Raw genomic sequence first — 9,999 nt, forward strand, 5'->3', positions numbered from 1 at the left:
TCTGGGAGAGGACAGAGCTATATGAGGATTACTCCATTCATCAATGGCCACCATCAGGGAAGCGGGACATTTCCATCTCACAGGACGGAGGGGAGGAGATCTCTGACTTCATTATTGGATGGACAATGTGAAGGTGACACCAGTTTTGCAAATCCCGTATCTCAGCACCAGGGGGCAGCACTGGTTCATGTAGTTGGTGGTTGACATATTGGCGTTCTCTTCATGAAGAGTTTTGTAATAAAAAAAAATGTATTAGAGAAACTATTAATGTTAATCAACTGTTTCATAATCAATAAAGTACTACAAAGCTGTATAATATTCTTTGATCCATCGAGTTTATCTGACGGCATGGAGGGAGAGCTCCGGCCTGAGAGAAAGAGCTCAATGATGATCGGAGATACCGAAAAGTTCTGAGAACACAATGGAGTTCCTCCTCCTGCTTACCCCATACACCTGTCACTGTTCATGGTAACCCCATACACCTGTCACTGTTCATGGTAACCTCATACACCTGTTACTGTTCATGGTGACCCCGTTCACCTGTCACTGTTCATGGTGACCCCGTTCACCTGTCACTGTTCATGGTGACCCCGTTCACCTGTCACTGTTCATGGTGACTCCATACACCTGTTACTGTTCATGGTGACCCCGTTCACCTGTCACTGTTCATGGTGACTCCATACATTTGTCACTGTTCATGGTGACCCCATACACCTGTCATTGTTCATGGTAAATCCATACACCTGTCACTGTTCATGGTGACCCCGTACACCTGTCACTGTTCATAGGAACCCCATACACCTGTCACTGTTCGGGGTGACTCCATACACCTCTCACTGTTCATGGTGACCCCATACACCTGTCATTGTTCATGGTAAATCCATACACCTGTCACTGTTCATAGGAACCCCATACACCTGTCACTGTTCATGGTGACTCCATACACCTGTCACTGTTCATGGTGACTCCATACACCTGTCACTGTTCATGGTGACTCCATACACCTGTCACTGGAAGAAGACCAAAAATTGTATATGCCCCAAAAAGGGATATTATGGGCAGTGCGTCACCAGGAGAGAATTTTTAGTAGGTGCGGATAGAGTACAATAATGTTTAAAAAATTAACAAAGTTTTTATTGTTTACAAAGTATACAAAATATACAAAACATATAGTGAATATAAAATCAAATATGAAGACAGTGATTGATTGAAATACAACTGCTATAATGCTGTAGTAGACCACCCTAGAAGACCCACTATGGTCAAATACATAGAGTGGGAATACAGCAAGAGCACCCTACATGTTTCGGAATAACAAAAAAAGACTCAGTTCTTTTTATAGTGTATACTTCCTTCCTCAGGGGTTTCAAATAAGCAGATTGGTGTATTTCTAAAAAAAAAGAAAATATATATAGATATGTGTAAGTAAATGTATTTGGCACCTACATATACCATGAAAAAAATAGTAAAATAAATTGGGAGTTTAGAGATTTTATCTCCCAGCAAAGCACAGGGACATCACAGTCATAAATCCCAATCTGAAAATATATATATGCATGTATATACTCACAAAGCATTTGTCTCTTCATTGTAAATGCTGTACATAGAAATGTTGAGAGATGAGCTCCCACATCCTTGGGTCCAAGGAGTTAATTTAGTTTTCACAAATAGCTCCCACAAGGAGTGGTTGTTACGGGGGAGGTAAAAGGGAAGTCTTGGGTGCTGTGCAGGGTTGACTTTGGTGTCCCCAAAAGAAAAGACGGCAGGCCAGGGCTCACAAGAGCCACCACTGATAGGCAAAATTGGCGTGCATCTAAGAAGTGATAAAAGATAATAACTAGTAAAGAACGCTGCACTCTAAAAAAAATCCCTCCATACATCTTGAAGTGCGATATAGTATAAAGATCAGTATGTTATCAAAAGTAGAAAAAAGTATATCTCACTTCAAAAGGATAGGTATAAACTGGGCATAGTTGTCAAAAAGGGGATTTTGATTACATAACTAACCTTTGTTGTTTGGTTGCGCTGAATCACCCTGCAGGGAAAATAGGCTCCTCTCAGCTATGTAGCAGAGATGTGTGTGTATTGTGTTGGAACGATATACCTGGTGTTTGGAGGGTGGAGGCACAGAGCCACCAATCATTAGCATTTGAGATAGATGTGAGCCCAGGAGAAGATCATCAGCTTAAATTAGAAGCGGATGAAAAGCCCTTTCAGGCGATCAGCTGTGTATACAAACAGACAGACGCCAGCCAATCGTGGCTCCTCGGCCTGAGCGGCGTCCAACGTCAGCGCGCCCAGGAGCGCAGTGACGTCAGATGTCTACGGAGGCCGCAGACACGGAAAGAGGGCAGCCTGGCAGGGTGGAGATGGAAAACCTCCCATTGCATCAGCGCGAGACACTAGGTCAGGCGCATGCTCACCAGTGCTGCTGACAAAATGCCTACGTCCCCATGATGTGGAAACAGAGGCCTTTCCGTGTCGGGGAGCACCGACGAGCCATCAAAAATGGGGACAGTAACAAAAAATATATAATAATAGAAGACCCAGAAAGTTCAGTATAATTGTGGTGGGGGGATATACTTGAAAGTAAATTAAAAGGAAGTTGGAAAGGCTTAGCCGGTATACCTTAGACTGTCAGGACGTGGGAATCCCATCTGTACAATAATAATATAGGTGATAATCCCTGAAAAGGGGGAAAAAAGGGGGAGGGAGAACATTGAGGGATATTGTTTACCAAATAATGTATGAGCAAAAAAGAAAGACAAATAAAACTTGTGAATATCACAATACAATATATACATTTGGATTCAATAGTGTTGTACAATATTTGATGTGAGCTTTGTCCAGAGGCATTTTTCATATATTTGATAAGCCAAGGATGGACATCAAAATAGACCCAATTAGGAAAAATTGGATGACATGTTGAAACACAGTAATGAGCAACAGAAAACAGACACAAAGAGAAGGGGAATGGTAAGCAACACAAGAGCTTCCAATCTTTCTATAGTTCCTTATCATAACCCCCTGTGGCAAAACCTGGGAGAAACGGTTTCAAATTGAAGGCTTCATTGAGGCCCGGTGGCATTGTCGCTTCAAGTCTTGATATCCAGCGGAGTTCCCGCTGTAGGAGGACCTTATTAAAATCTCCCCCACGAGAGCTTGGATGCAGACGATCCAATACTAAAACGGAAATTTTGGGACAATGCCACCATGTACTTGGGCTACATGTCTGCCCAACGGGAGGTTAGGGTCAGCTGATTGCATGACCCTGAGATGGCGATAAATTCTCTGCCATAATTTTTGTAGGGTTTTCCCCACATAAATACAGTTACAGTTACATAATAGTAGATACACTACTCCTGTTGTTTGGCAGTTTGAGAAATGTTTAGGCACAAAGTGCATGCCGTTGGGTAAATATATGTTCCTCCTTGTGTCCATGTACTTACAGTAGGAACAGGATCCACATTGGAACGTGCCCACTGTAGTACATGGATCACCTCTTTCTTGTCCCCTATATTCACTCTGAACTAATAAGTATCCCACAGAAGTGGCTCGTCTGTAGGTAACTAGGGGCCTCGGGGGTACGAAAGGGCCTATGGTCGGGTCGGAAGTCAATAGATGCCAATATTTTTGGCATATCTGTCTAACTTTGTTATAATCATTTGTATAGGTGGTGATTGTTCTAGAACTGACATCAGTAGTTGATGTTTGCTTGGGGATTAATAGTTCATGTCTATCCTTCAAGTTAAAGGCTTTTTTGAGACACTTGTGGCTGTAGCCACGCTGTAGTAACCGATTTTTGAGTTTGTTAGCCTCGTGTTTAAAGTCTGAATAATTTAAGCAATTACGTTTTATTCTCAAATATTCACCGTAGGGGATTGAGTTAATTAATGGTTTGGGGTGAAAACTAGATGAGTGTAGTACCGTATTCACTGCAGTTGGTTTCCTGAATAGTTTAGAGGATAATACATTGGATTCATTGATTGAAATTTCAATTTAAATTGATTTTTGTTCAATGCCTCCAGGCATTCATTTAGAGGAGATTGAGGGCCATCCCAGACAACGAAGATGTCGTCTATGTACCTGTGCCACATGACTACGTGGCACAGGTACACAGAGAGACCATCATCGCCAAAAATTGTCTTTTCCCATTTCCCCAGGTACAGATTGGCATAGCCAGGGGCACAACAAGGGCCCCTGGCTACGCCCTGTACCTGGAGGAATAATCTTCCATCAAACAAAAAGATGTTATGATTGAGTATGTAATCTAAAGAATGAAGTATGAACTTGTTGAAAGGAGCCTCATGGTGACTAGTTTGTGACAGAACCTTCTGGATGCAGGTCAGCCCTCTACAGTGGGGAATTGAGCTGTAGAGGGCCTCTACATCAATGGTTACGAGAGTACAATGATCCAGAATTTGAACATCTTGCAAAATTTGTAGAAGATGGATCGTATTGCGAATATAGGAGGGGATGGCCAAAACAAAAGGTCTAATGTGTTCATCTATGAGTCTCGACATGTTTTCCGTAATTGATCAATTACCAGAGAGAATTGGTCTCCCTGGGGGGTCATTGATGTTTTTGTGTAGTTTGGGTAGTGCATAGAACGTTGGTACGCGTGGGTAGGGAGTTCGAATGAATTCTCATGTTTGTTTAGAGATGATATTATTTTGAAATGCCTCATCTACAAATGAATAGAACTTCTTATTATATCTCTATATCTCTATCGATGCCCCCAGGTAAAATTCCATCAATCTTCTTCCCAAAAAACCAGGGGAACTCCCAAGCACCACCAAACCCATGACCACTCTAGTTACACCACCCTCTTTGGATGTGGTGAACCTGTCCTCACACATCCTCACCCCAGAGGAAACCCCAGTGCTTTCTAAAGGTCTCACTTTCTGCCCAAATAACAGACTGGACAAATTCACAGCTATAAAGGATTTACATTTATATACCCGTGAGTTGCTACTAAAAAGCATGTTTGACAAACACAAACAAGACTATGAAGTCTGCCGCACATTTAGTGAACGACAAGCCCTCGATAATCTAAATTCTTTACTGCAAGAAAGTGAGTCCCAAGATCTAATTGATACTCTAGACCTGAAAGCTTTACTAAAAGAGGATGGGGACACATCCACCACATCCAAAAAATCTTCTCTCAAAAAGGCCTCCTCCATGTATCCGGCTCCCTGTTCCAACCATGGCGTGGCCACTTTTTTGAAAATGACGTCCCAGGAGATTAAATCACTCAAATCTACATCTCTCCATACTTCAAATCTGACAAAAAAAGAAAAAACAGCCTTACAGAACCTATCCAATAACCATAACATTACCATTAAACCGAGTGATAAAGGGGGAAACATTGTCCTAATGGACAATGAACACTATAAAAAAATGTGTTTCAAAATTCTTAGAAATCGGGACTGGTACCATCCAGTGGGCACCGATATAGTGAAGGCATTCAATAAGAAGTTCTATTCATTTGTAGATGAGGCATTTCAAAATAATATCATCTCTAAACAAACATGGGAATTCATTCGAACTCCCTACCCACGCGTACCAACGTTCTATGCACTACCCAAACTACACAAAAACATCAATGACCCCCCAGGGAGACCAATTCTCTCTGGGAATGGATCAATTACAGAAAACATGTCGAGACTCATAGATGAACACATTAGACCTTTTGTTTTGGCCATCCCCTACTATATTCGCAATACGATCCATCTTCTACAAATTTTGCAAGATGTTCAAATTTTGGATCATTGTACTCTCATAACCATTGATGTAGAGGCCCTCTACAGCTCAATTCCCCACTGTAGAGGACTGACCTGCATCCAGAAGGTTCTGTCACAAACTAGTCACCATGAGGCTCCTTTCAACGAGTTCATACTTCATTCTTTAGATTACATACTCAATCATAACATCTTTTTGTTTGATGGAAGATTATTCTTCCAGGTACAGGGCGTAGCCAGGGGCACAACAATCTACGCCAATCTGTACCTGGGGGAATGGGAAAAGACAATTTTTGGCGAAGATGGTCTCTCTGTGTACCTGTGCCACGTAGTCATGTGGCACAGGTACATAGACGACATCTTCGTCGTCTGGGATGGCCCTCAATCTCTTCTAAATGAATGCCTGGAGGCATTGAACAAAAATCAATTTAATCTCAAATTTACTATGTTATCTGACAAGGTCACTATCACCTTTTTGGACATTGAAATTTCAACCAATGAATCCAATGTATTATCCTCTAAACTATTCAGGAAACCAACTGCAGGGAATACGGTACTACACTCATCTAGTTTTCACCCCAAACCATTAATTAACTCAATCCCCTACGGTGAATATTTGAGGATAAAACGTAATCGCTCAAATTATTCAGACTTTAAACACGAGGCTAACAAACTCAAAAATTGGTTACTACAGCGTGGCTACAGCCACAAGTGTCTCAAAAAAGCCTTTAAACGTGCCAACTTGAAGGATAGACATGAACTATTAATCCCCAAGCAAACATCAACTACTGATGTCAGTTCTAGAATAATCACCACCTATACAAACAATCATAACAAAGTTAGACAGATATGCCAAAAATATTGGCATCTATTGACTTCCGACCCGACCATAGGCCCTTTCGTACCCCCAAGGCCCCTAGTTACCTACAGACGAGCTACTTCTGTGGGAGACTTATTAGTTCAGAGTGAATATAGGGGACAAGAAAGAGGTGATTCATGTACTACAGTGGGCATATTCCAATGTGGATCCTGTTCCTACTGTAAGTACATGGACACAAGGAGGAACATATATTTACCCAACGGCATGCACTTTGTGCCTAAACATTTCTCAAACTGCCAAACAACAGGAGTAGTGTATCTACTATTATGTAACTGTAATGCCCCGTACACACGGTCGGACTTTGTTCGGACATTCCGACAACAAAATCCTAGGATTTTTTCCGACGGATGTTGGCTCAAACTTGTCTTGCATACACACGGTCACACAAAGTTGTCGGGAAATCCGATCGTTTTAAACGCGGTGACGTAAAACATGTACGTCGGGACTATAAACGGGGCAGTGGCCAATAGCTTTCATCTCTTTATTTATTCTGAGCATGCGTGGCACTTTGTCCGTCGGATTTGTGTACACACGATCGGAATTTCCGACAACGGATTTTGTTGTCGGAAAATTTTATCTCCTGCTCTCCAACTTTGTGTGTCGGAAAATCCGATGGAAAATGTCCGATGGAGCCCACACACGGTCGGAATTTCCGACAACACGCTCCGATCGGACATTTTCCATCGGAAAATCCGACCGTGTGTACGGGGCATTACTGTTTTTATGTGGGGAAAACCCTACAAAAATTATGGCAGAGAATTTATCGCCATCTCAGGGCCATGCAATCAGCTGACCCTGACCTCCCGTTGGGCAGACATGTAGCTCAAGTACATGGTGGCATTTGTCCCAAAATTTCCGTTTTAGTATTGGATCGTCTGCATCCAAGCTCTCATGGGGGAGATTTTAATAAGGTCCTCCTACAGCGGGAACTCCACTGGATATCAAGACTTGATGCGACAATGCCACCGGGCCTCAATGAAGCCTTCAATTTGAAACCGTTTCTCCCAGGTTTTGCCACAGGGGGTTATGATAAGGAACTATAGAAAGATTGGAAGCTCTTGTGTTGCTTACCATTCCCCTTCTCTTTGTGTCTGTTTTCTGTTGCTCATTACTGTGTTTCAACATGTCATCCAATTTTTCCTAATTGGGTCTATTTTGATGTCCATCCTTGGCTAAGCCTTTCCAACTTCCTTTTAATTTACTTTCAAGTATATCCCCCCCACCACAATTATACTGAACTGTCTGGGTCTGCTATTATTATATATTTTTTGTTACTGTCCCCATTGAGATGGCTCGTCGGTGCTCCCCGACACGGAAAGGCCTCAGTTTCCACATCATGGGGACGTAGGCATTTTGTCAGCAGCACTGGTGCGCATGCGCCTGACCTAGTGTCTCGCGCTGACGCAATGGGAGGTTTTCCATCTCCACCCTGCCAGGCTGACCTCTTTCCGTGTCAGCGGCCTCCGTAGACGTCTGACGTCACTGCGCTCCTGGGCGCGCTGACGTTGGATGCCGCTCAGGCCGAGGAGCCACGATTGGTTGGCGTCTGTCTGTTTGTATACACAGCTGATCGCCTGAAAGGGCTTTTCGTCCGCTTCTAATTTAAGCTGATGATCTTCTCCTGGGCTCACATCTATCTCAAATGCTAATGATTGGTGGCTCTGTGCCTCCACCCTCCAAACACCAGGTATATAGTTCCAACACAATACACACACATCTCTGCTACATAGCTGTCCCTGCAGCTGTCCCTGCAATCCCTGCAGGGTGATTCAGCGCAACCAAACAACAAAGGTTAGTTATGTAATCTAAATCCCCTTTTTGACAACTATGCCCAGTTTATACCTATCCTCTTGAAGTGAGATATACTTTTTTCTGCTTTTCTACTTTTGATAACATACTGATCTTTATACTATATCGCACTTCAAGATGTATGGAGGGATTTTTTAGAGTGCAGCGTTCTTTACTAGTTATTATCTTTTATCACTTCTTAGATGCACGCCAATTTTGCCTATCAGTGGTGGCTCTTGTGAGCCCTGGCCTGCTGTCTTTTCTTTTGGGGACACCAAAGTCAACCCTGCACAGCACCCAAGACTTCCCTTTTACCTCCCCCGTAACAACCACTCCTTGTGGGAGCTATTTGTGAAAACTAAATTAACTCCTTGGACCCAAGGATGTGGGAGCTCATCTCTCAACATTTCTATGTACAGCATTTACAATGAAGAGACAAATGCTTTGTGAGTATATACATGCATATATATATTTTCAGATTGGGATTTATGACTGTGATGTCCCTGTGCTTTGCTGGGAGATAAAATCTCTAAACTCCCAATTTATTTTACTATTTTTTTCATGGTATATGTAGGTGCCAAATACATTTACTTACACATATCTATATATATTTTCTTTTTTTAGAAATACAGCAGTCTGCTTCTTTGAAACCCCTGAGGAAGGAAGTATACACTATAAAAAGAACTGAGTCTTTTTATGTTATTCCGAAACATGTAGGGTGCTCTTGCTGTATTCCCACTCTATGTATTTGACCATAGTGGGTCTTCTAGGGTGGTCTACTACAGCATTATAGCAGTTGTATTTCAATCAATCACTGTCTTCATATTTGATTTTATATTCACTATATGTTTTGTATATTTTGTATACTTTGTAAACAATCAAAACTTTGTTAATTTTTTAAACATTATTGTACTCTATCCGCACCTACTAAAAATTCTCTCCTGGTGACGCACTACCTATAATATCCCTTTTTGGGGCATATACAATTTTTGGTCTTCTTCCTTATACATGGGATGTGGCAGAAATCACCAGGAGTAGCTCAAACACTAGTTCCTTCCTATTTTCCCATACACTTGTCACTGTTCATGGTGACCCCATACGCCTGTCACTGTTCATGGTGACCCCGTACACCTGTCACTGTTCATGGTGACCCCATACACCTGTCACTGTTCATGGTGACCCCATACACCTGTCACTGTTCATGGTGACCCCAATACAACTGTCACTGTTCATGGTGACCCCATACACCTGACACTGTTCATGGTAACCCCATACACCTGTCACTGTTCATGGTGACCCCAATACAACTGTCACTGTTCATGGTGACCCCATACACCTGTCACTGTTCATGGTGACCCCGTACACCTGTCACTGTTCATGGTGACTCCATACACCTGTCACTGTTCATGGTGACCCCATACACCTGTCACTGTTCATGGTGACCCCATACACCTGTCACTGTTCATGGTGACCCCATACACCTGTCACTGTTCATGGTGACCCCAATACAACTGTCACTGTTCATGGTCACCCCATACACCTGACACTGTTCATAGGAACCCCATACACCTGTCACTGTTCATGGTGACC

At 42.5% G+C, this 9,999-nt stretch overlaps 1 long non-coding RNA gene across 1 annotated transcript; it reads right to left on the reverse strand.

Annotated features, from left to right (window-relative positions):
• Window positions 1-1,273: 1,273 nt before the first annotated feature.
• LOC141102594 (uncharacterized) lies at window positions 1,274-2,113 on the reverse strand. Its single transcript, XR_012235169.1, has 3 exons — window positions 2,008-2,113; window positions 1,571-1,813; window positions 1,274-1,390 (listed from the first exon to the last, which is right to left on the reverse strand). It is a non-coding gene; the product is annotated as an uncharacterized lncRNA (long non-coding RNA).
• Between the last annotated feature and the right edge of the window lie 7,886 nt (window positions 2,114-9,999).

This window comes from Aquarana catesbeiana, linkage group LG07 (genome assembly GCF_042186555.1).
Source record: "Aquarana catesbeiana isolate 2022-GZ linkage group LG07, ASM4218655v1, whole genome shotgun sequence".
Taxonomy (NCBI): Eukaryota; Metazoa; Chordata; class Amphibia; order Anura; family Ranidae; genus Aquarana; species Aquarana catesbeiana.